At 40.2% G+C, this 27,231-nt stretch overlaps 1 long non-coding RNA gene across 1 annotated transcript in view; it reads left to right on the top strand.

The window, feature by feature from the left end:
* Positions 1-402: 402 nt before the first annotated feature.
* LOC147144534 (uncharacterized) overlaps positions 403-27,231 on the top strand; it is a 46,637-nt gene continuing 19,808 nt past the window's right edge. The window contains exon 1 of the long non-coding RNA XR_015087501.1: positions 403-847. This is a non-coding gene — a long non-coding RNA (uncharacterized LOC147144534). The remainder of the gene's footprint in view (positions 848-27,231) is intronic.

Raw genomic sequence — 27,231 nt, 5'->3', positions numbered from 1 at the left:
TATGTAAAAAAAAACATGTGGCCCTTTCTATCCCATTTCTAAAATGGAGACTGTAGCGGATGTAAACAGGTTAAAAATTACTTAATTGTTCCAGATGAATGTAGATTCCTAAGTTCATGTTCAATAAATAGGAATTGTGTGTAACGTTAAAATATTTTACCAGTTTACCAGTAATAGGGTTATGAGGTTATTGACTATTGGAAGGTTGTCTATTGGATAATATTATTAAATAGCAAATACGTTGTTGTTGTATAATACTTTCTGTTGAAATGTATTTTGTTTAATAATAGCACATGAAAAAAAAGAGTTTTTATTGTATTAGTATTGTTTATTTATTTTCTTATGTAAATGAGCGAATCATATCTGGGGTCAGAGGACTAGAAGTGAGTTTGGGACGGAGATCGCGAAGGAGGAGGAGATCGAGAAAAGTGAGAGAGAACGATGAGTAGAGAAACGTGTAGAAGTTTACAAAAAGTGCACTTATACCACTGTTGGCGAAAGTGTTCGACCAGGACTCTTTGGAAAACGTTGGCAGTGATAGAGTTGGTCAGTTTGAGTGGACTACTCAGCAGAAGACTTCCGTTCGTGGAATTAGCCGCTAACACAGAGACTAATCAGTGTGCATGGATTTTGCTACGTCACTATCGACAAGCTAACGCAACAAGTGAGGCCTGTGTGGATTAATACGTTGCCGAGGACGACAAGGACCTGGCCGAAGCCGCACAGCGTTGTGGACTGGGAGGACGGGAGGACTTGACTGACATCGCGTGTTGGATGTGGAATCTCATCGCTTGCTTTCCTCATTCCTGCCGTTTGGACCGCAGTAGTGAACCTGCTTAATTGAAAGGTACCCATTTTTTTTTTTTTTGCCTTCGGGTGAAGGAGCGATTTTGTTTTAGGCTACTACGTCACAAGCATCGATCTGGCCAGCAACGTTATGTGACAATGGGTATGTGGCTTTAGTGGTTGCCTGCTGTTGGGAAAATCGATTGGGCCGTTGCATTAATATTGTGTATGTGGACATTTTGTGTTGAATATTCGATCAGTTAAAAGAGATTTATTTGTGAAACAAAGCAACTTGAGAGGAGAATTTATTTATTTTATTTACAATTAAATGTTCTAGGTTTTCATATCACTGTGTTTAGTGCCTGCATGGAAATTCGTGTTATATGTACTATTGATAGTTTTGAAGTCTAACATTTTTTTTTATCAAAGATATTAGTGTCCTCGAAGAGTTAAGAGTAGCTTTAGAGGTATTATTAGTGTTATAAGTGAGAAGTAAATGGCACAGATTATCAATGGTTGAATAATTAAATTGCAATTCAGTACGTTTTGACAAACCTTAAATAGATGCCCATACTGTAATCACAGGGACTGTTTTTGTTAAAAATTGGCATATTATTAATAGAAGTAAAGAACTCAGGTTAGCCATCTCTCATTATAGCTACACATTCTAGAGAGGCGCTATACGAAGAAAAAGAAAGCTTCCAGGGCCGTTGCTTCCAGGACAAATGGAAATTGTCATATTTTTTTCACTGAAGTACAAAACAACTGTGTCTGCCAAGTTCGCTAAGAGACTGTGGCTGCTATCATGAAATTCAATATCAAGATTACAAACATGCAAACTACGACAAGGTGACCGGTAACAAATGCCGTGAAAGATTTAGCCAACTTGAAACTGAATGGTCAGCCCCCACACATTTTCACCTCACCAAATCTGCTCTTCTTTGCAAAAAGTTTGGACACCCCTGATATAGATAATATCAAAACCCAGTCGAGCCCTTCACTGCACAGATTCCGACCGCAGCTCGCACTAGACTTGCACTGGGCATGAAAATACACGAGCCCTATATGTTGCCGCCGCGTAGGACACAGAGTTACATAAGTTTCCATTTGTTATGTCTCCAGAGCTATCCAATTCCTTCTTTTTAACGTTTGCTGCTAACAATAGGTAAATAATCCAGCCAAGGAAATCGTTGACGAGTGTCCCCACCCTACGGCGTGTGCCCATGTGTACACGGCAAATGATTGACAACACCCCCTCCATCACGCCTTCTGTCACTACAGTTTCCGTCAGGTTATTCTTGTCAAGGTGCAGAGTGTTGTAAAATAATAATTACAATAAAATTAGATGAGACAGAGTGGGATGATTTTTTTTTTTCAAAAGCTCATTTTTAATAAAATTCTACTGTCAGGTCATAAAGATGGTTTCAACATATACTGTGTGACAAAAACTGCACGTTTTAATTTTTTTTTTTTTTTTTTTTTTTACACAACAGGAAATTCACTCTTTAAAGCCCCTGTGCACTGTTGTCATGATTTGTAATTCATTCCCTCATTCTGACATATATCAATAAAATAAAGCAAGAACAGGTCTACACAGAGAGGACAAGTGAAATGTTTGGACGCTTTGGCCAGATACTGGGTCACCCTACACTTCATGTTACTATTATTTCGGTTAAATGGCATCAAATTGAAAGATGCTTCTTTTCTAGTGGTTATTTTATTAAGTTCCAAGAGAAACAAAATAGGAAGCAAATCAATCCAATTTTTCAATACAATGTCTTTTTTTATATTCCAAGAGAAATGTCAATCTTAAAAGGAAATCAGTCTTTTTTTTCTTTTTTATGTAAAAAAAAAAAACACAGTCTTGGAGCTACAGAAATGTCAAAATGGGATGTTTTCTGCAGCACGCCATCATACATAAAATATGAGGGATGCAAGTCAATGCTTTAATTAAACATTTTATTATTGTCAAGGCCAAATACGCCTTGGAAAGTAGAGGATTCCTTAAATCGGGCATGTTTGCTGATTGATGGAATTTTTCACTGGTGCCGTTCTATTAAAAGTGGTTCTGGCACCACATTACATTTCCCATCTCCTGATGCATTAATATTTAAGCTCATTCCCTCAGCGAGCTAGGCACACAAACAGACAAAAGAAAAAAGCCAAGACCTATATGCCTAGAAGACTTCAGCGGATGTGGTGCACTGCAAGCAGTCAAACTCCTCTTTTAGAAGATGCGTGTATTTATTTACAACAAATACTGAATGTATTCTTGCATCCTAAACATTGACATTTTTGTATGGCTGTGCAAAAAGCTTGATAAGAAATCAATTGAGATAAATTGCAGAGTGGTGAGATAATCAATTTAAGACAGCAACTGTCAGTTTGAGCATGTGTAATTGCTGTGCCTGAAAGAAACTCGAGGTCCCCTTCCACTAAATTACCCTTTGCAACTTTCCCAGTTTAGATCTCCACAAGTAACATACCACAGTCATGATAATTTAATTCAGGCAATCCAAACGTTTAAATGTTGGATTCACGACTTCGTGAGCGGCAGTCATTTCAGTCAATTGAATCATGAGTCATGCCAAGCCTGCCACATGCAGCACTCAGACTACCTGTTTACCGAGTGTACATATTGATCAGAACTTTCGCTAATGTGTTGTTTCGCTCTCAATGATGTTCAGAGAACCAGGTGATCGACAACTCAAGCCACTGATCATAAAATGGGACCTTATTAGCAACAATTGAATCTTGAATAATTGAATGTTCCAATTTAGCGATCGATCTACGTTCCCACTCTCAGCTATGGTTACGTGCTGCGGGTCTTAACCAAAAAACAATATCACAGATGCAAGTGGCCAAAATTAGTTTCCTTTGTTATTGTGTTCAGCCTCTCCTTTTGATATTTAGTGAGAAGCTCTGTAACCCAGGAAGAACCCAGAGTAAAGTCGCTGCTCCTCTACACTGAGATGAGCCAGATGAGGTGGCTTGGGCATCTGTTTAGTATTCTTTCTGGACGTCTCCCTGGTAAGAAGTTCCGGGCATGTCCCCACCATGTGGAGGCCCCGCAGACAACTCGGGACACGCTGGAGAGACTACATCTTCTGTCTACCCTTGGAATGCGTCGGGATCCCCCAGAAGAGCTGGAAGAAGTGGCTCGGGAGAGAGAAGTCTGGGCTTCCCCTGCTAAGGGAATTGATGGATGGATGCATTTATCAATATCATTTATCTCATTATAAGGCACTCTCTAACTGTTGTCGGGCAGGAAAGTGCCAACAGAAAACATTACATGTGCCTTTTTCGTTTTGACATTTGCAACACATTTATGGCAAAATGTAGTGGACCGATAAGGTCCTTTCCCAAACTGTCCCCACAAGGTTAGAATCATTAAATTACCCAACGATTTGGGGGATTCAAGGGGATCAAAGACGTATAACTGCAATCATTCAGCAAACGTACTGTATATCAACACTTGGACTATATACCATTTACATTCCAGTGCCTTCAATCGGCCTGGCATGTTTAACGACCTTAACTGTCACACAAGTATAAAAGGTATGTGATTGTTAATAGTAAAATATAACAATACTAAAACATTCTCAACTTTAACATGGATGGTAAGTGAGAGTGCTGAGACAGGATTTGCTTGAAGGGTTAATCATCTGACATGAAGACTTCCTGGATTGCACTGTTGCCATCACGAGTACCCCCCTGCGCTGCCATAACGAGACGCCAATTAACTTTTTCGGTGAATTCTTTAAGTTAAACAATATCTTCAAAATTTAGAGTTTCCATTGTAGTAAATCAATCGCACGAACACCTGTTGGACTCTGATGACATGACAATACTTGAAAGGTGTATTTGTGTTCCCTTCTACTGCTCTTTGGTAAGTAGTTTGGAGCTAATATCGTGTGTGAATGACATGACATAGTCCGCCTACACTGATCTTCTCTCTCTGGCCTCCTGCTGAACTCAGACCGTAGTTTCGCCTGCAGTGATATGCTGTCCGTCCTCGTGTGAGCGTGTTAGCACACGTCAATATGCCTGTCTTGCTCTCCCTTCTTCCAATGCATGTTTTGTCTTCCCCCTCTAGATTTTTTTTTTTTCTTCATCACAAGCATGCTTCTGGCCTTTGTTGTCTCTAAGTTTCGCCAACTGTTTTCTCCACGTCAGGCCGCTGGCAATCAATTCTGAACTCCCAGCGTCCCTCGTGCTCTCGACTTTCAGTCATTGGAACCTAACTCTAATTCTCTGACTTCCACTGTGAAAGTCTGTCAATCCTCCACCAATGAAGGCATACAATTTGAAATGAAGCCGCACATTTTCTTTTTTCCGACTGACGGACCAACGGACTTCTAACAAACTAGCTGACGGACTTCAATGACGTACTGACTGACGGATTGACAGGCTGACGATAACAATTCAGTTCATCATGAAAAATGACGGACTGATGAATGACGGACGCATTCCCTAGCCCAGGGGTCGGGAACTCCGGTTCCTCGAGAGCCATATCCCGCCTGTTTTGGATCTCTCCCTACTGCAACACACCTGACTCAAATGATCAGGATAATTTCTACCGAGCATGCTGATAAAATGATCATTTGAATCAGGTGTGTTGTAGTAGGGAGCGATCCAAAAGAAGCAGGATATGGCTCTCGAGGACCCACAGTTCCCTACCCCTGCCCTAGCCGCTGACGGATGACGAATGACAGACCAGCTAAATTTTGTAAAATGCCTACTCTGTATATTTATATCTAGATGACGACAGAATCACGATATGTCGCCCAGCCCTAGTCCAGACCTTCCTTTATACGGCTTGGACTAGTCTCCTCCTCCAGGGTAAACCCCAGCACACAGACCTTTGGCCAGTGTATCCCCACACCTGCTTGTGTCTTTCACCGTGGGCAACTCCAGAGTGGAAGAGAGTTCAATAGCTTCCAGGGGGACTAATACAAGGGCCCAAGCTGTGTGTGGAGGCGAGCCTGACGATCTAGTCCTCTCGTCCTCCCACACCAGCTCAGGCTCCATTCTTGCCACACCGGTGATATTGAACCAGCTTCTGTAGCCAGGAATCGGACTGTTGATTGTCCCTGCTTTTAGTCTCCGCACAACTCAAAATGCGCCTGACCCTCTTGACCCCTCTCACAAGTGGTGAACCCATAGTAAGGCAGACAAAAGACCGATACGTACCTGGCCACCAGACACTCGTCGTCAAGCTTCATCTTCAGGTCTTGTTCCAGAGGGGCATTGGGCATCCGAGCATGGAAAAAATGTCCAAAAAATGTTCCTCACCAAAGGGCATACAGCCTCACTAATTTAGCTCCTGGGACATGGGACACAACCATATCCACCACGGTAAAGTGATGGCAAAGAGAGGAGCAAATTCCAATTTCATGCATTTTTTCCGTCGTCTTTCTTTTTATAGAAAATGTGTGACAACAAGAGGAAGTTCAGTGGAAGTTTATTTCAGAAGTAATTTGTGATGGTCTTTTTCCCCAGAAAATTTATGCCAGATTAAAGTTAAATTATTAAAGTCTTCCATGACTTTAACACTTCATTTCCCTCCCCGCGTCACTGCCTTTTGTTCCTTCCAACTCTTCTTTCTAGCAAAATAAACCCCAGCACACACTGCGCATATGGGGAAAGGCATATTCTGGTTTAGTCAATGAATAAACCACATTAAATGCAAATATCTGCAAACACTCCGGCAGAAAGAGGGCACACGAACAGCTGTGTTTGGGGTGAGGCTTTTTCATCAAAAGCTTTCCATGTGTTTAAATTTTTAGTACACGCATTGTTTGCTGGTTGGTATAGAATGTGGCTCTGTGCGAATAGAAAATGGCAGAGCTGGGCACTTAACCCTTTTTTGCCGGTTCGTCCTCCATCCGGCGGTACTCTTCCGTCCTTGTCCCTCCATCCTTCTTCATAAAAATGATCGTCCTCCGACCCCGTCCATGCTCGTCCTTTTAAGGTGCTTCCCTCCTTACATTCCGTTGGTCCGTGTTTAATCACAATAATAATGAATGTTGATTGGAGAGTTGGCATAGAACAGAACATAGTTACACCCAATCAACTATTCTTTATGGCACTCATGTATTGTCTCGCTTTTAGGTTCATATTAAGAATACTTGAACAATCCTTCAGAATGATTCAGAGAATACTGTATATAGAAACCAATTGTATACAGTATGTCTGTATCAAAAATTAGAATATACAGTAACGGTTAGGGGTGGGAATCTATGGGTACCTCACGATTCGATCCGATTTCGATTCAGAGGCCCACCATTCGGTTTAATTCAGATTCAGGGGCCTATGATTCGATTCGATTGCAATTCCGATGCATCACTACGTTGGCTTGCATTTTATAGTCCATGTAAAACACTGACACATTAAAATAAAAAGTCAAGGAACAGCAAAGATTTATATTTCACACTTTGACTTTGCTCCGCTCATATGAGGTTTTGCTTTTTTCGTCATCTTGCCATGTATTAGCTTAGCCTAGCACGGACGTACAAATGCACGTAATCACTCGCCTGTGCATCGTTTTCGTTTTTTTTTAGTTAAACTATAAATATAGATTATTAATACCTATGTATTGATTCAGAATCTTTTTAATACGTCGAACGATGCATCGAAAAAAAGATTGTTCCCACCCCTGGTCACGGTATGTTTATTCATGTAAAATACATATAAGAGATTTCGAAGATAAAAATAGCACAATCCTTTCAAGGTAAACATGCATAACTCTTTGTAATTATGTGATGCAAAAATGGTGAAATCTCTGGACCTGGCAAAGATTTTAGCTACTAATCATCTAATTTAATGTCGCTGCAAATTACTAAATATATTTTTCAAGGTTCTCTGAAACATTACAGTCTTGTATTTGTGCTATATCATTCTTTTTGTTAATCTCGTTGTTTTTCCTCATCCAATTATCTCAATCTTTCTCTATTGCAGTCTTTTGATCCTTTATCTTCCTCTTTTTTTCTCATTACTGTCCACTTGTGCTTTCTATCTATTTTCAGGCCCGTAGCTAAATCCAAGTGCCAGTGTTCATTTGTATGCCCTAATTTTGCATGCATCTGTGTACTTGAACATGCACGTGTTTGGTTTGCATACGCACATTTAGTGTTTGACCTTGTGCAACCATCCATATCAGAGCTCCCTTTATTTTCCCACATGACTGTGAGCATGTGCGTGTGTGTCTGAGGGAGCACGGATAAATGTTAAAAAGGAAATGCATGTGTCCTGGTGCATTCATGCGATTCAATGCTTGTTGTAACTTTGTACAAGTGTGCATTTGCATGGTTGGTGCATGTGATGTTGTGTGACTCTGCCATCAGGGTACCTGTAGGTGCAGTCTACTAAATTTTGCAGGTTTGGGAGAAGAGCAAGTCACTGGTCATGCAAGTGAAAATCAGCACTCAAGTGCACAGACGGGAACATAGAAACACCCACAAAAAATTAATCAACCTTCATTAAAACGTAGACTATAGACTCATTTACATGTAATAAATATTATGTAGGCGGTCGACTGTACAGATACTGTAATGGCCTATGCATTACAACTTTTAATTGTGGAAAAAGGGAACTCACACGCTTTTAAAGTCAGTCCATGATACTTTTAATTAGGTTTCCCCAGCTAAAAAAATTAAATGGTTCTAACAACATGTTTTAGGTTAGTACACTGCAATTGTGTAAGTCAAGCAGGCACAATAACATTTTAAACTGGGCATCAAATTTTCAGCTATTTTATAGATGTTATTTTTCTTTCGCATATCACACTGAGCCCCCACCCCCCCAAAAAAAGAAATTTATATTTGATCCAATGTTTTTGCTCGACAGTATACAAAGTATTGGTGACATAGATAATATTATGCCGGATTGATGTTACCTTGACTTTTTTTCCAAACATCATTAACCAGTGTTGTTCTCGTCAGAGGATGACAAAATGCTTTCGTTGGTGTCCTTTTTTCTTCATGATGGCAATGAAACAGCGACGGACTATAAATACAGCTCTTTGAAGAAAAAATCATGACGAGACAACGTGTGAGCTTTCGTTGATGTGATGAGACTGGACGAAAATGTTAGCCGGTGTTCGATTAGACGATCAAAATGCACACTCGTCGCATCTTCAAAAGGGAGCAGGAATGATTGAGAGCCCTCAGCACAGTCAGTTTGCTTCAAATCACGTACCCATCCATATTTTGTTTCTTACTTCTGAGATCATTGATTACTACAGGCAGCTAAACATCTGTGCTTGAGAGGGGGAGCCCGCCCCCTCCATATTTAATTTAATTGCCGTAGAGCATGGGTGCCCATGTCCGGTCCTCAGTTGCCCTGATCCAATCTCGATCCTCCAACACGACTGATTCAAATGATCATCTCTTCATCAAGCTCGTAGAAGCCTGATAACGATAATCATTTAAATCAGGTGTGTTGGAACAGGGAAAAATCTAAAACAAGGCCGAATAGGGGCTCTCGAGAACCAAACTTGGGGCACCCCTGCCGTAGAGGAAGAGAGTTTTTCATCATTTGAATTTACGAGATAACATCGCAGTCATTACGTTGCATTGAATAATGTACAACATGGTGGGAGGTTGGCTAACACATTCCATGGTGTTAAAAGGCTAATTGGTCATTAGAGAACACTTGTGCAATGTCAATACAACTGGAGACAGTTGTGCTAATTAAAGAACCAATAAACATAGCCTTCTTTGGACAAGATGGGTGTCTGGAGTCTTGGTTTATGAAGGTGATTAGACTTTTAAACTAACCAGAAAAATAATTTAGAACTGACGAAACCACATCTGAGAGAGGCTAATGCGCATGTACTTCTGTTCATCTGTTTTATTTGCAACAGAGTGTGTTTTGGTGTAAGCTAGTGTGGGCTGTTCTTTGAGAGGAATTCTTGGCAAACACATGACATGTTATGACTTGATTGGAAAGACTAATTGGTAAGAATAAAGGTTAATGTAACTTTAATTGATTGCATAATCATTTCCAGAAGTTCACTCAGAATTGTTATCCAATGAAAGGGGCACATCTCATGCTAGGTTCACACCACAGGTGTTAATGGTCAATTCGGATTTTTTGAAAAGATCAGATTTTTTTGTGTGTGTAAGCGTTCATATTGCATTATAAATGCGACCTCGGTCTTGTCTGCTTTATGAACACATGCGTCGTCAAAGTGGCCCGCATGCGCAGAAGAAGAGACGACGTCACACCCGACGTTGTGTTTGCGGAAGTAAATGTGGTCCAGCGTGTCGGGGCATTTATACAGTCAAGCGATTAGGTAGCAGGTAGAAATAAATACAGTATTTGGGCGAAATTATGAGGCGGGGCTTTAATATCTCATTTCATGGAGACGTCACTAACGATGACGTCACGTCTTAACCGTGCGTAAAAAATGAATCTATCTGAGCCGTGGCTGAATTACTACGATCGCCATAAATGTCCATTTTATGCTTCATGTTTCAAGATGGATTAAATGAAAGTAAAATATAAAGTCAATAGTGTTACTCAAAGCAACTTTGCAGATTCGATCCCCTGCTGCCAACAGTTTCCCTCTGCCTGCGCGGAGCACATTTTGGGCTCCGGATGACGACAATGTCGGATATACGCGACCTGGCCGTTCAGACCAGGATTGCATTGGAAAATATCGGATACGTATCCTATCTAGGACCACATATGAAAGCGACCCAGCTCGCATTTGAAAAAATCGGAATTGAGCCGTTCATAAACTGTCAGAAAAAAATTAGATTCAGGTCGCATATGGGCAGAAAAATCCGATCTGAGTCGCATTTGCCTGTGGTGTGAACTTAGCCTAACACGTTTCATGCATGCAGTGATGGTTGATGAAAATGCAGTGATGGAATGATGAAAATGCCACATAAGTAAATGTCAATGGTGACTGACTATAAAGGCATAATGACAACATAGGAAAATATGTAATTTTTTTTGTCCCACATGTAGATAAAAATGTAGGCCAAAACTATTTCTACTATTACCATGTTACATTAAGTGGAGTTTTATTAACCTTTATGTCTACTTTCCTGTTTGCTGTGCATGCGTATGTGAAGCTTTTCATAACATAGTAATGACCAGAGTTCAAATTCCTTTCAGGAATGATTTTCGTCACAGCAGTTTAGATATGAAGACTGTGAAGGAGCAGAGATGAAAGTATGCATGTGGGGTGAAAGGAAGTAGTACTAGAGGAAGCCAGAAAGTGAACGATAGGAGAGGACTTGCATAACAGGAAGTTAAGGAAGGGGTGAAACCAGACAGGAAGGATAACTGTGGAAACAGTGGAAGCATGCACAGTGAGAGGAATGATGCAAGCGCAAATGTTTACTTAAAATCCACATTAGTCGTGATCAAATACTTTGCAAATAAACAAGCACAACACGTTTACCAATGTTAGATAATAAATCATCAGCAGGTATATTCCTCCTCTCTCTCTCCTTTTGGAAGAGAATATAAGACAATGCCGTGCTATTCCATCTACAGGAATTCTGTGGATTTGAGCCCCAAAGACCATTCGTCTTCCTTTTTTCTGCCTGACCTCATGTTTTTACTTGACAAACTTTTTTTAATCCACCAAATTCAAATATCAGTGAGCCATTTATCCACAGCACTGCACACACACGCACAGTTACACACACACACAGAGGGTATCAGCTGTTGAAAATGACACATCTTCCTACAGATGATCATCACTTACATACATTTTTGCTTCATTCTTTGACAACAGTGCTTTTTTAAAAAATTCCTTCCCCCTCTCATGAATATGATGCAAAAGCTGAATTCCTCATTCCAATTCCTCCCAAGGTCAGCAGGTATGGAGGCATGTTTAATCCCACTCCGGTTTTCCTGGTTCAATCAAGGTTAATAACTAAATAATCTAAAAATAAAACAAATGACACAAGACATTCAGACGAACACACACTACGCATTTAAAAATCTTCCATATCAACTGAACCAAAGATTTTCTGGGGGTGAGTGAAGCAAGTGAAATGTGAGTACTGAAGAAACATTGAGTCTGGTGATTGGGCTGGATGCAGGTTGACTAGCTAGCTGTCATCACTTATTATTAGTAGGATCTGTAATTATCTTTATGTTTTTACACTAGTGCAATCGTGGTGAATATTAAAACATGACGTTATGACATAAATTCACTTGATACTTCAAACCATGTGTAAGTTTTATGTTCAATGTATGTACAATAAGTGTAGCTGCCGTCAAAGGCAACTGTCATTGATTTCCTATATTTAGGAAAACAAAGAAATACCTTAGTTCATGTTAAAATGTAAATAAATTTGAATTTTCTGGTAATTTATTTTGGGTTAAAACCACAGTGAAAAGAGGGAACTTGTTTTTTGTTCCGTGTGTGTTCGCTGTGGTTGAGGGACACAGATAGCTGATGCAATGACAACTTTCCTCATGGCCAAAAATGCCCGCTCTTCACTTTCACCATTGTACGGAAAGGTATCCACTGTAAAAAGGGCTCACGCACTCCTCTTACAGGGAACATCACTTGTGGTAATTGTGCGACAAGATGTCAGCCATATCAGCTCCTCAGCACAACACAGAAGCATGACAGTAAGCGCTGCTCAGAGGACAGCTTTACGCCTCATTGAGATCTAGATCTTTTCGTTTAACCTTATGTCACATGTGAATTGTGAATTGGATTCAGCTTTGAGGATTGGGTCATATCGGGGAAAATGAAACCAGTGATTCAATTTCTGTTAAAAAAAAAAAAAAAAAAACCTCTAATCATGTTTACAAGACTGCATTCATGCTTTTATCATTCTTGCCGCATTTTACTGTATGCGGTAAAAACGGGGAAAAGAATGGTCAAAAACAAATATCAGATGCACAATATTTAACACTCTGAGTTAGGGCTGCTCGATTAAGTGATTTTGAACAAAGACCAAATTTTCTGGATAAAACGATGTTAAAAACGTTGAAGTTCGATTTTTTTGGGTTTTGATGTATGTATCTAAGCCACCGTAGTTTCCTCTGCATTTCCACTTCCTCCCACGAGCGCGCAGTACGGAAAAACTACAACAACACCGGCGCTACCGGCGATTTTGCTATTTGCTCAGGCAAGCGAGCGTTTAATTAATAAATCGGGCAAATATAGATCTGTAGTGTAGTGTGTGCATGGACAATACAACCCGTGAGCAAGTTACTCAACGTCTGAAAGGCATCCCTTTTTTTCTCCTCTACAACGGACCACTCGTCCAACCGGTGCATTGACAGTGCATTGTATTATTGAGTGACAATTTTGCACTAATCATTGATTTATGTTTAAGTAAGACCAGGGAGAAAGGTGAACGGCTAGTCACTAGCTGGTTGGCAAAATGACTTGCTGACAGACTGTTTGGTTTACAGACTTGACAGTCTACCTTCTCTCATGTTGAAGATTTCGTTTCAGATGGTATATGCACTTTGTTCTTTCATTATTGGTTTGATTAAGAACAGATCTGAAATCTATTGTGTAAGTAAAATGCTGTTAATGCCAATGGATTGTTCTGTGTGTATTAAGTTAAATTGACTGGCATTTTGAGTTTAAAGAGAAGAAAAATTGAGATTAAATAAAAGACATTCAAAATACATCATTTTTTATTTTACAAAGAAATCGCAATTGTAAAGTTGGGTTTGAGAGAAAATAATCTGGATTTTCTTGTTAGGCAAAATCCGAGTTAATTGTTCGTATTGTTCGTATAATACATAGAAGGTTTGTCAGAAAGGTTCTAGGACTGGGGTCACACAATGACTTAACTCTTCAATATCTCAACGATCAGCCAGCATGTTGACAGAGATCCTGCGACATTTGCTTTGGTCAGTGCACAAGAAGAAGGAAGACTTGTGGCACGGAAATCTGTGGCTGTTTCAACTTGAAAACCTCCTACCCTCCTGCCCTGAGCATCTGACAATTCCCAGTTAAAAAAGTAACTTGCAACATCCCTACTCACCTGACCACGAGTGTAGTGATTTCCACCGTTCTTTCCCAAGCTCAAGTGGCTCGTGAAGGGAACCTACCTGTTTTTTATGATATGCTCGACGCAAAAGGGTTAAGATGTTACTGTGATGATGGAGCTGAGGCGGATCCCTGAAGAATCCTTTCAGGAAAACATACAATAAGGGACTGACAGAAAAGGCCGGGAAAAGTGTTGTACTCCACAGGGCTTACTTCAAAGGGGGGAAAAAAAAATGTAGTTCTCAAATATTTCTCGTGGCATTGGTGCTCTGACTTTTCCAACATCGCAGGTACAACAAATGCTTTGCTTTATCAGACCCATCTGCCAAGACAGAATTGAAAAGTGGAAAGGCTCATTTGCAAGTCAAAGGAGACACTTGTTTAGGCCGCCATGTACTCACTGTGACTCCTTGCTGTATATTACATTTGTCAAGCTAATCAAGCAAATCAGTTGATGAGCTTCCGCCTGCGTTGCTTCCCTTTAAGCAATGTGTTTAGGTTGCAATTACAATGCCATGTTGATCCATTCGTTGTATGTGCTTCCCTATGAATATGGATGCGTATGATTGCATGAAAGGCTGTATTATGTGAATATGGGCATACTTGACAGTCTTCTGAATACGATGCTTCATTTAAATACAGCAGATTAGATTGGCTATGCTGTGTTATAAAAGAAGAACCTTGTAGCAAGGATAGCATACGGGACACGTTTCCATGACATGAAAATCACCATTTTTGTTGTATTTTTATTTTATTTTTTAAAACTAGATGACCATTTCCATTTCAACACTCAGGCAAAAGATGATTGCTGAAGTTAGCTTTAGTACTTCAAAATCACAATGTCACGTAAAAAAATCGACAAAACAACACCTCTCAACAAATTTGTATCCGTTTTCAGTTTAATTAATTTGCCCACTATAATGTTTACACAGATTCAAAGTGCTTTTGGCTGATGTGTAAAAATGGCAGTAAAACTAATCAATGGATATCAGAGATAGCAGTTAATAGCTGAAATCTTCCTAACAAATTACATCAGGACAACAGTTTTCTCTCCTTTCATGGTGAGTTTAAGTAGCACTTAAGGCAAATAGTGAGTTATACTGGGATGATGAAGCCAGATGTATTACATACGCCACTTTTTTTTTTTTTTTTTTTTTGGCTGGGTTGTACGTGAGGAAGGCCACAGCCCAACTTGTTGTCTCCCTAGTGATGTTTTTTTGTTTTTACAGGAAACATCAGGACAGCTCATATCCATTGTTAAAAGAGGGTTTCGCGCTTCATATAACTTTGATGGGTTTCACCATGGAAAATTTGGGAGTGCACAACAAGTGCAAAATTAAGTTTGAAGTGATGGAAGTGGAAGTGTTATTACAGGAGTCAAACAAGATCCAGAAAGTAAATCAATAAAAAAAATCAAAGACCGTAATCATAATAAATCAATTGCTGCAGGAGAGGTCGGCGCCAGTAGTTAAAATGAAGCAGACACACTGAAATGCAGAGTTGCCCGGAGTTTTATCACAAGTGAATTGGCTCCTTCTTGTGACTGACTTCAGATGAGTCAGAAGCTCTCACAATTGTATTGCTGAATAGACAATGTGCTGCGATGATTTTTGTCAACATTTTATAAATGTTTACAGGAGCAGGCAAGTTCTACCTGCTGCCTCTCATATCGGCTGCGCTGCTTTGCGCGCAATTTTACACCTGCATAGACGTATTTAAAGATGAAATATCAGCCAGTGCATTTTTTTCTCGGGTTTCAGATTGCACATGCTGAATTGATCTATCTGAATTGAACCTCGTGGCAATGTGTGGCATTTAGCAGACGCAGCCCAGGTTGTGATCGTTTTGTAGATCAGCTTCCAGATCTGTCACAGTCTACTATGGACCTACTGTAGACATGTCATGCTTGGATAGAAAATTACAATAGGGCTACTCATACCCCTCTTTGGGAATTTTGATTAGAGGAAGAAGAAACATCTACCACATCCTAAGGCTCTGTTGCTTTGAGGGAAATACAATTAACACTAAATAAATCATTGTAACTACAGACCAACCCTAATTATAGTAATGTTCCCTTTGCTCAATGATGTACCATACAGATAAAAGGAAATGGAGCATCATTCAAAACAACAAACAAAATCAGAAGTTGCTCTCAAAACATGGCATTACTACATGACCTTTCTCCATTGAGTAGTTGAGTGGACAATAAGTTAAGACACCACTTGAATATGAATCAACTTTATTATTGTGAGGAGAAGCTCGTGTGGCTAAAGGTTATATTTCATGTGAATTGACTCTGATGTCACATCCATCATTGTTGGTGAACATATTGCAGCAATAATTGAGAGGGAGTGATCGTTTTGTAAGACTCAGGCTAAATGTCATGTCTCAACGAGTCGCGTCTCGTTTTGCTATGTGCGTGTGTATTAAGAACCACACACACACACACACACAGAGAAGGACCGCATCAAATAGATGAGTATGGTGCTATAACTCTGGTAAATATTCACACCTTGAATTTGCCCAGTAGCTCCAGAGGCGGATCCATTCACTTTTGAGCTGCTTCAATGGAACAAGGTTAACTAGCTTGAAGAAAGGAATATTTGAAAATGTTAGCTAAATAATAAGACCCAGGAAAGCATACGTCTGAAAGCAAAAGTCAACCTTTCGTTCACAAGAAACAATAGAGGAATGGGAAGTGGGGGAAATGGAACTAGAGCTAGAAATAAAACATGCATTTGACTGATGGGAATAGCAGCCAGGTAGAGTTGAAAGATGTGACCCAGCAGAAGCCTCCATCAAGGCCTCAGGGGAGCTTCAGAGACTGGCACAACTTCACTAATGATGGGTGAAATGTTTTATCTTTTTTGTACATCCCACATTGCAAACACTGTCTCTCCCTATCGGTCTTATTACTTTTTCTTATTTCCTTCCCTGTCCCCTCATGCTCTCTGTTGTCACATTGCCCCTCTCACATTCTGTCCTCCAGCTCTTTCGCCTCTGTGGTCTCCCATGTTTCACAGGGCAGTCTTGGTACTGACTTAATGATCCAAAACTGTAGGTTGGAAAGAATGATCTGTTGGATCCAACATTATCACGCAGAGAGTGGAGGTTGTTCTGTGTTTGAGTTAATGTTTGACATGCATGAATAGAGAGTCCTGACAGCTATACCGAATGATATATAGCCAAGCAACAAGAGCAGCGAGAAAACGAAGAACTCCACCAATGCGTTCACCTGCAAAATCACTGAATGAACCGTTACAATAGAATCTGAGTGAAGATCAATTGTCAGCTAAATCCGGAGTGTTTTTGGATTCAAGGCAATCAAATAGAACCACATCTGAGGATGCTGACAGAGGTATAACGATACAACTCGGAGCAATCCTTAAAATGTATATGCATGTGCTATTGCATGCATGAATGAAGAAAGGCGGCAGAGCTGATAGATGTTCCTCACTGAGCAGTTGTCGGGTTAAGTCCCGTTCACTGTTGACGTCCGCAAACCGCTATTATTATTTTTCGAAAAAAGATGTCACGTGGCGCAGCGTTTACGGAAGTAAGGCCTATGGTCTCGTGTGTGTTTTATCAACTCATATCGCCAGAGTAACAAGGCGGGAGGAGGTACAAATATTCGGGGTATATGAAGCAATGCTCCTCAATCTCCTCATTTAGCCTCTAGCACACAATTACCATGACAATTCCTTATTTTTGTCGCATTTATTACATAGCTCAATTCATATTATGAGGTAGGAGTTTCTGGTGAGCCATTATTTGCGCAAATGAAAATTGCTAATTGTCAAGCAGCCTCTTGGCTTAGCTTTGGCAGGGCAGAAAGTCCTGGTAATTGTAGTGTGAAAGTTATTTCAATGACTATGTTCAACGAAATTTTACAAGCTCAATGATCATCATTATCTGACCCCTATTGTGAGACAACTTACCCAACTGATGTTCACACTATTTGATTGCTTATAACTGTACACAATTATGAAAATTACATGAATACAAAATATATACCTGAGACTTTTGATCTTTCATCTTGGTGAAGATTTTGTTGATATATGATGTATTGACTCCAAGAAATATCTCCAAGTGCAAAAAGTGTGACATCAAGCCCCGGTTTCCCCTCTTGTTTTGCCTTGCGCTTTCTGAGAGCAGACTCTTTGCATCTTAAAATGCAAGATGAATGAACAGAGAAATCCTCCCTCTCTGCATCTCTTGCTTCCATTCCCACTTTCTCCATGGGGAGTCTTTTATTATTTATTTCCACTCTTTTGTCCAGCTGCTCTCTGTTGTCGCATAGTGCCTACTCAGACAGAAAAATATGGATACATCTGGTGGGTTTTCCGTCTCACATGCACCATTTGAGTGAAAGGCAGAAGAATAAGCTGTATTTTTGGGACCGACAAACATCAGATTTCAATTACAGAAGGCCACAAAATTAACTGTTTGGCTAATATGAGTTTGTGTTTGCTGCTAATAAAGTCGGTTCACTTCGCAAATGCAGAAAAAAATATCAACACTGCGGATATGTTTTTTAATGTATTTTTTTTTAAATTTCCAAATGATAACATATACCATACCTACACAAGAAGCTTCTTATTAAAACAGTACAATTTACGAAAAAGACACTTGAGGTTAGCATGTTGGTGCGGTCCTCAACAGCTGCTTCAGTTTCTCACATGGCCCCTTCGAAATATTAATTGGCAAACCCGGGCTTAAAGTGTCAGATCGCTCGATCAGCTGATTTGGTGCAGTTCTTTAGGGCAGCGGTCTCCAATATTTTTTGCACCACGGCCCGGTTTCACTTGAAAGCGACAGAAAACGAGCAAGCATCTTCCCCATTGCTGACTTCCAGTAAGCCTGATGCCTTTTTGGTGCCCCCCATGCTCAGCCAACTATTTTAGGACTTTGTCTCAGCTTTGAGCCCGTCTCTGTATGTCGCAAACATCACCATCATAATGAAACGTAATTTGTACACTAAATGTGTTTTCCGTTTTGAAGGCGACCCAAAGTATGACTCCTGCATAAATTCGAAATCTGTTAGGTGTGTGCTTACATCCTTGCTCAAGGCCACTGTTCTATTAAAATGTCTGTCAATTTGTCATTAATAATGGGCCTTGCGTGCACATTCATGAATAGCTTCTTGAATCTAATAAATGTTGGAAAGCAGTCAAATTCACCAAAATGGTAAAGGGCAACTCGCAATTCACTGGTGGCAAGGCACTAGTATTATGGAAGATTATGGGCTTTGTGATAGTTGGTGAGAAAGAAATCCATCACTGAAATAATACTCATATTTTTTTTCCCCCGGCTATCAATCTTTTCCAGAATTGACTTTTTTCTTATAAGTATCTCACTCACACAACATACAAATCACTCTATTATAATCAGTGATCATGCACACATTTTGCTGTTAATTAATACTCAATCTCCCATTAAACCGCCAACAAGATGGCACTTCAATATATCTGTGGCTCTCTGTGACTTTGGGAAATAGATAATAAGAATTTAATGGAAATTTAAATGAGTTTGTTCATTTTTTTTAATGTAGGGCTGATTCTAAATGTGAAGATTATGGTGCTCTTGTTACATTAGAATAAAAGTTTGTTCTTGTATTATTTTTTTTCTTTTGTCTGCCCACAACAGTGAATGTTGTTTATGTGATATCAAATTTTCCTTACAGAATGAATAAAATAGCTATCCATCAATCCATCTGTGGACATATCAATCCACCCATCATTTAATTGCATTGTTCCCCACATTTTTACAAGATAGTACCATTATGATTAAAAACATTGTAAAAGACTTAAACCACACATTTAAGTTCTATCTCACTTCAGTCGCTATCCTCTGAAGATCGCCTGGGCAAAGTGTACATGTTTCTTCTTGCTGCCGAGACACACTGCCGCTGTGTTCTGCAAAGGAAGTAGGGATGGAATCGCCAAACAGAAACAGAAGAGAAAGCTGCAGCTTTAGTGTCCAGGTAAAATAAGAAGAAATGTGGATATTTCCTAACATCATAGGGATTACCAAAATGTCAATGACATTAAAAAAACACACCAAAAACATTTTTTTTGTATCTGATCTTTTGTATGTTGTCTGTGAACTGCTGCGTGATTCCCTGAAAAAAAGACAAGAGTCGATGATCTGCTTCTGTCGCTGGCTGTAGAGAATGTCCACTCGAGGCATGATGAGATGGAACAGTTTCAAGAAAAAGATTAAACTTTTATTCCATAGTAGTCTCACAAACCCTCTAGGCTCTCTCACAGTTGAGGCAGTCAAGGAGTTCATTCGGTGCATTTTTAGATAGTCCCTCAGACACGGTGGCAGTGTGCAGGTGCTCGTGTAGAACTGTATGCAGTGATGCTACAAAATCCACCAACCCTGTAAAGTATTTTCACCAGTCTTTTTAAGCCTTCATCTCTCCTTTTGACCATGTAAGGCAAGTTCAAATGCAACACATTTATTATTTGACTGTTTTGGCCAACCTCCTTATTGGGCTTACAAATCTCTACTTGATAGCCCTTATCAAGCTAGCAAGACATGTTTACTTTTTTTGAACACTACTTTCTGCATTGCATTTGCCAAGTGCATCCAAGATAGTTAATGTTGTTGTGCCTTTTCAGATAAGTGCTTTAAATCCATCATTCCTGTCCTTGTCCATGCTGGTTCACATCCATTTCCGGTTGGAAAAAGCAGCCCAGTACCTCTAAATCACAGCTACATGAGTGTCAGTGATCCTTCTGTTACTTTATCACTCCTTATGAACGTTATCTCCCCGCCCCCAGCCCAACCACCCGATCTTCTGCTCTAAGGGAGTCGTTGTTTCTCTCCTGCTGGTGTAATGTGCCATTTGCTAGATGGACTGCAGCATCTTTAGTCGAATGGTGTTCTGTGCAGTTGTTTTTAGCTTACCCTGTAGGACCGAGTGGCATCCCGGCTTTGGCTTCCCGTCCTCCCGTCGCCTTCTTCGCTTGGTGGATAGGCCGATGATCCATGGTCATCCTGGTGGTCTTGCTATGGGCTTGGGTATGAGCTCTGTGAAAATCACTTGAAAAAGCTATTTCGGACCCGAAGCCAGATCATGTCCTTGTGACTGTCGCAAAATGTAGACTGACATAATTCCAAAAGGGAACACTTTAAGTATAAGTACAAATAAACACCAAACTGGAGAGCAAAAAACAGCTACAGTTACCAAGCTTCTCATATAATCTATGCTTTCTCATGAAGTGGTCTTTGTTATGGTTGGTGCTCATGACTACTTATGACCTTTTATCACTAATCTCTTAAGTGTCATTATTTATTTTATGTGATTTGGACTTCAACTTTACCATTACGTTCCTTGATGGTAATAATACGCTTTCAATTTGTTAGATGTTATTTCTGGAAAAATACATTTGCTTGGTTGAATATCTATAAAATTGTGAACTCGATGACCATGAGAAATGCGATTGGGACCAGTTGAGAAACCCTTCTCTAATTGACATGGTCCAATCGACCATGTCTTTCAAGCTACTGGGATACCACTTTATTGAAAAATAACCTCTGACAACTTGGGGTTGTGTAATACGTATATTCCACAGTGCAGTACTTTTTGAGGTTGAAAAGGTCAGGGCCGCGGTGAGAACTATGTTCAGCATCAGGCAGTCACCTCAGTTGTAGATTCAACGCATTTCTCATGTTGTTTACATGCCGAGCGGATATGAAAATGCCTTATAATGAACGTGGAAGTGCTGTGTGCATAAAGTAAAGATGACCTCGTATCGCAAACTGAGGGCTGAAATCACAAAGAATGAACTGGAATTGGAAATTGCATTTCGTTCGCATCCACTGTTTACCAGTCTTAATGTACTATTCACAAAGGATATCGAGCCAATGATATAACAGCGCGAACATGCCTACAAAATTTGTCTTTTTCACCTGATTTCCTCCTGATTGCAATAGGCAACACATGGATTCATGCTGGCTTTGTGGCAAGAACTCCATTGCAGAGCAATGGCAGTTCAAGGGTCACATATGGCACTAAGACATCAGGGATCTGCTTTAAACTGTCCCAAAAATATGTCTCCCATATAAATGCAAATAAATGCCTCCGCCAGAATAAAAAAAAGCAAGGAATACTGTAGCTGTAATTACCCTGCGTTTTCTAGATTAAGCAACACTTAAAAAGGCACTTGAAAAGATTAAAGGCGGGAGTCTTACAGTGTGCCATTTGCATGCTGTAAATGCACGCTGTTCCACTGTTACGTTGTATAGAGAGAGTTTCTATACCTGCTATTAGCATTCCAATAGACACTAAAGTTGTGTATCATATTTATGTTCCAGGGAGCTGCTACGTGCCTTTCGTTGAGTTCCTCCCACTGTGCCTTGGTTCTTGCCTTTCACTCATTTCTATTATGCAAGCATCATTATTTATTTGTTAAAAAAAAAAAAAAAAAAAAGGTTAATCTGTTAATTTTATTCTAAAAATGTGTATTCACAAAAAAGGTCTCTCCATCCCTCCCCACCATCGTGTTCGGTGATGTTAAGCCACTTTTCCACTCAGCGCTACGGTTCAATTCAGTTTGCCATGGTTTGGAACAGTAAATACTTATCAGGACTGCGTTTCCACCGTGTGTAGGCGGGATGCCGCTTCAGTATGTGCAACCGAAAATACTGTGTAATCATAGCAGCACAACAACATTGAACATGCCAATGGATTAAGAGGATAAATGTGACATGGTAGAGTGCATACGGATATATTTCCTCAACAACTAGAAGAAATAACTTTAATTATTCCCGTCATCGTAATCCACCATTTTTTTTTAAAAATCTTGCATTCTTTAAATTGTCCTATCAATTCCTTCCAGACTTTATATTAATCCTAGGTGTGAATGTGAGGGTGAATGGTTGTTTTGTTTATTTATATATGCCTTGTGGTTGGCTGGGGACCAGACCATGATATAATATTTCCTCTTGTCCAATGTCATCTGAGATGGCACTAAATTAATCTGTCAACAAAACGAGGACGATACAGCAGATATGTGCCAATGTGCCAATAAAAAAGTCCGAATCCTCCTCTCCCGTCGGTACAAAACCAATTATTAGTGAGACACCTTGAATCAGAAAATTACGTGCCTCAGTCAGATGCCAAACAAGTATGCCATTAATATTTTAATATCCTCTCTGAGGAGCTCTTCCCAGATCTTAAAAACAGTTATGAGCAAGGTTAAACACTGCACTGCATGTGAATTTAGCTTTCTGTCCTCAGATTGGACTAGCAGAGAACTTCCAGAATCTTGATGTAGTCACTCTGCCACCGTAGGGTATACAAGCGGCTCAGTCTTGTTCATGCCTCTGTAGCAAGTTGGGGTTGCATTAGTTTGCGAACATCTTAATGTCAATTTTCAGGTTAGTGTTATATTAGAATAGCATTTATTTAGTTTATTCAGCGTAGCTTGCAGTTGTATAGAAATTATTTAGATCATAATTTGTCACTGCTCCTGTCAATTACAGCCAGACCACGCCCCACCCTCTCCCCTCTCGCAAACTTCGTGGTCCTCCAGGCAACGCCCCTTTGAGCGCCTTTTTCAAATATTAATGAGAAGTGGAGCAAGAGTCTGGTCGTGATGTGTGTTACCCTTTAAAGACGTTGCTGGCCGTTAGTCTGTGGCATGCGCTTTTAGCTTACCGGTTAGTGCACTCGACTTTCACTTGGTGGCACGGTTTGAAGCCCAGGTGTGGCTGGACAGTGCAGTATCGTCACCATTACACTAGCACTTATACTATTATACTATACTAGTGTCTGCAGTGTCAGTGTAATTAAGCCGTTTTCTTTGCGCCCTTAGTTAAAATAACGTTATTTCAGGACGTCGTTATGTTGTTGAAGTCGGTAGCAACGGTTCGTGACGGCTAATGGCCCACAACAGAGTTTCGAAGACAAGTCAAGTTAGCCATTACGCTGCAACGCAATGTCGGGAACAACTTAAAAATAAAATTATACCTTGGCATTGATATTCATGTATTTTTTGGCAGAGCCGGCCGGGCATTCCGCCAATTTGACGGAGTGGTGTGTCTATTCACCTATGACGGACGCCCATTTTGTAGGCGATAAACGGGAAACTTAAAAAAATAGTCGGACTAAGCATAGTCGGAAGCCCATTTTTTCAGTCTATATATTCGTCTATCGTGTATTTTCGCAGTGAGGCTTCAAAGGCCGCGGCAGGCGAGAGGAAGTGACGTTTTCCCTATGTTACGGCTGGAATAAATGCGTTTTCCTTTAAATGCGGCGAGGCGCAAGGTCCTCAAAGGTACATAAAGGCCCAAAAATGTCCTTAAAGGTCCTAAAAGGAGAAGCATTTATCATCAGATGAAAGGCTAAAAGTGTTGTAGAATCCAAACAGCTTCTCTGTGGACCAGAGATATGGTCTGTTTACCAAGATACAAGGTTCAAGGCATAAGAATATAAACACTCATGTGAATAAGGCTGAGAAGATATGAATCCACAGGCAGTAAATTTCAATCAACTCCGCAACGCCACATCTACTCATATCTCTGATGAGAATGATGTAATCTCGCTCAATGATTATGATCAGAAAGTTAAACTTTGATGAAATGATTTTAGTAAGTGACTTCTATCTACTGTGGCAAAGTCATTGTATGTGTTGGTTTAATTAATTAATTATTACTATTGTTTTTTGGGACTGCTAGTACAGGTATTTGTTCTAGTTAAGTGTTACCTTTAGCAGCAGAATCAGATTTCCAAAATCGCTAGTACAGGTTTTTGTTCAAGTTAAGTGTTACCTTTAGCTGCAGAATCAGATTTCTAAAACCATTATTGTATTAACAATTGAAGCTGACCTTTTCCGAGCATAGAATTATGTTTTTTTTTTTTCTATTACACGTCACGTCCACTTTCTGTCATCAGTAATTGCAGTCAAATTCACTTCTTTTAGTCACTAGTGCTTTCATCCCTTCAGTCACTAAAGGAAATGAGTGTTACTGACTGAAATAAGTGCAACTCGTGCTCAACTGATTAACACTTAAGTTCAGTGTTTATCAGTTCAGCACATGGGTATGGAGAGAAAGCAGCATGGTTGGGATCATTGCATGTGCATAACAAGTGTAGGAGGAAATTAATTCATTGCCCCAAGTGTCCCCTTCTCATAGCACCTGTCACCAAGTTGCAGAATGCTTTTACTCACTCACCCACTGAACATCTGCACATTGAGATAAACCAGAAATTTAAGTTGGTGTAATAGTTGAAGTCAGCTACTGTGCAACATCACAGCTTCCCAGTTATCCTAAGAAACAATAAGAAAAGAAAGTGGGTCAGCACAAAATCTGTGGTTGTCTGTTGTCGCCCTCTGCTACTTAATTCGGACTGTGAAGATGAATGCTGTAAAGATAATACCTTTCCATGGTGCCAAACAATTGTTTGCTTGTTTTTGGAGAAACATCGCGTCAAGTTAAGGAAATACATTATGAGCCCTCCTTTTTATTCTTACGGCATTTAGTTAATTTGATCTTCCAAACATAGCCATAGCTATGCGGCGGGTTTTTTGTACATTATTTTGTGACGATTTTTTGTGATATTTTGATTATTTTGTTATTAGGTGGTGGATTAGGTCACTAAACCCACTGAAAGCCCAGGTCCGAAGGAGTTCAAATTCAGTAGGAGCAGTGTGGTTTTCGTCCTGGTTGTGGAACAGTAAACCACCTCTATAACCTTGGCAGTGCCCTCAAGGTTGCAAGGGAGTTGGCCCAACCAGTCTACATGTATTTTGTGGACTTGTAGAAGGTGTTTGATTGTGTCCCTGGGAGAGTGGTGTGCTTCGGGAGTATGGGTGCCAAACTCCTTGACACGGGCTGTTCGGTCCCTGTACGACCATTGTTAGAGTTTGGTTTGCCGGAAGTAAATCAGATTCGTTTCTTGTGAGATTTGGACTCCGCCAAGGGTGCCCTTTGCCACCAATTCTGTTCATTACTTTTTGGAGAGAATTTCTGGGCGCAACCAAGGCGTTAAGGTTGTCCAGTTTGGAGGACTGAGATTGTATTTTTGCTTTTTGCAGATGATGTGGAACTGTTGGCTTCATCAAGCCACAATCGCCAACTCACTGGAGCGTTTCGCAGCATGAAGTGGTTGGGATGAAATTCAGCACCTCCAAATCTGAGACCATGGTCCTCAGTCAGAAAAGGGTGGAGTGCCCTCTCCAGGTTGGGGATGAGTTCCTGCCCCAAGTGGAGGGGTTCAAGTAACTTGGGATCTTGTTCACAATTGAGGGAAGAACATAACGTAGATCGACAGGCGGATCTTTAAATTTAGAAAGCCTAGACATGCGGCGGAAGGTGGAAGAAACTCTAACTTCATCAACGAGGGGATTGATTTGCTCGTTCAGAGTTTGAAGCACGCAAAATGTGTATTTATGGAACTGCAAGCAAACCTACATGGGCAGTTGATGTTAAATTGGCCGGAAGAAGTCACAACGACTGTGAATGATCTCTGCCATGGCAGACAGCCAACCGCTGCTCAGTGTAGGAAGAGGTTTAATGTCTGTTTGAGCATGACCAGCCACTGACCTCAATACTCAGATCTTTTCTATCTCTTGAATCATTTGGGGAAACTATTTTATTTAGCCTCATTATTGGTCTGACTATACTATATGTGACATTGCTTGGTTGATTTTTATCTTCTGAAATAAACTCTGTCTGTGATGACAAGTAGGTCACATAGTTAAATATTTGACTGATCCCAAGATTGAGAGTATTTGGGTAAAATCATGTTCAAACATTTTTCAAAGCATTTCATGCTCTGAAAAAGAACTTGCCCAAAAAAAGTTAAAATCGAGTTGGGTGGTGTCCACACGAGTAGACATCCTCACAGCATCAGAAAGTCCAGTCCTCTACGGTATAAAAGGGGGGCATTGGACTTGCAAATTAGTTTTTATTTGATCTCCTGTGTTTAGATCTCTTTTAGGGCACATGATGTTTTTCCGATCTCATCGGGTCTCCAGACAATCATCTTGGATGCACTGCACAACCAGATCGTGTATGGCACATATTATAAATCAAAATGACAGGTGTGACCATTTGGAATCATTCAACACTTAACTTACTTGAGAGGCTCTCTGCTTTTTTCTATAAAAGTATGATACGCAAGCATGTTCGCACAGAAGAGTAGTAGTAGTACAGAACTGCGAATGTGGAGAAAACATTATGACTGGCAAACTCGTTCGAACCTATTTGCAAAGTACATTTGAACGTACTGATAAAATATAGGCTTGCTCTGTTTTTTTTCATCCTTATTAAATATATTTATGAAAAGTAACCTGACAAAACCGGAAGCTTTTTCAGCTGTTACCGTATACAGCTCGCCAGTTCAGTCTTATATCGCTTCCACGAGCATTGATTCTCACTGTTCTGTGTCATTCCTGCCGTATTTTTTTGTTTCCTGCCTCCTCCAAAGAAATCAACCTCAT

Source organism: Filicampus tigris, chromosome 7 (assembly GCF_054856515.1).
Source record: "Filicampus tigris isolate MCC_2025a chromosome 7, RoL_Ftig_1.0, whole genome shotgun sequence".
In the NCBI taxonomy this organism is placed as follows: Eukaryota; Metazoa; Chordata; class Actinopteri; order Syngnathiformes; family Syngnathidae; genus Filicampus; species Filicampus tigris.
Note: the sequence above shows the minus strand (reverse complement) of the source record. Positions and strands in the feature narration are given on the sequence as shown.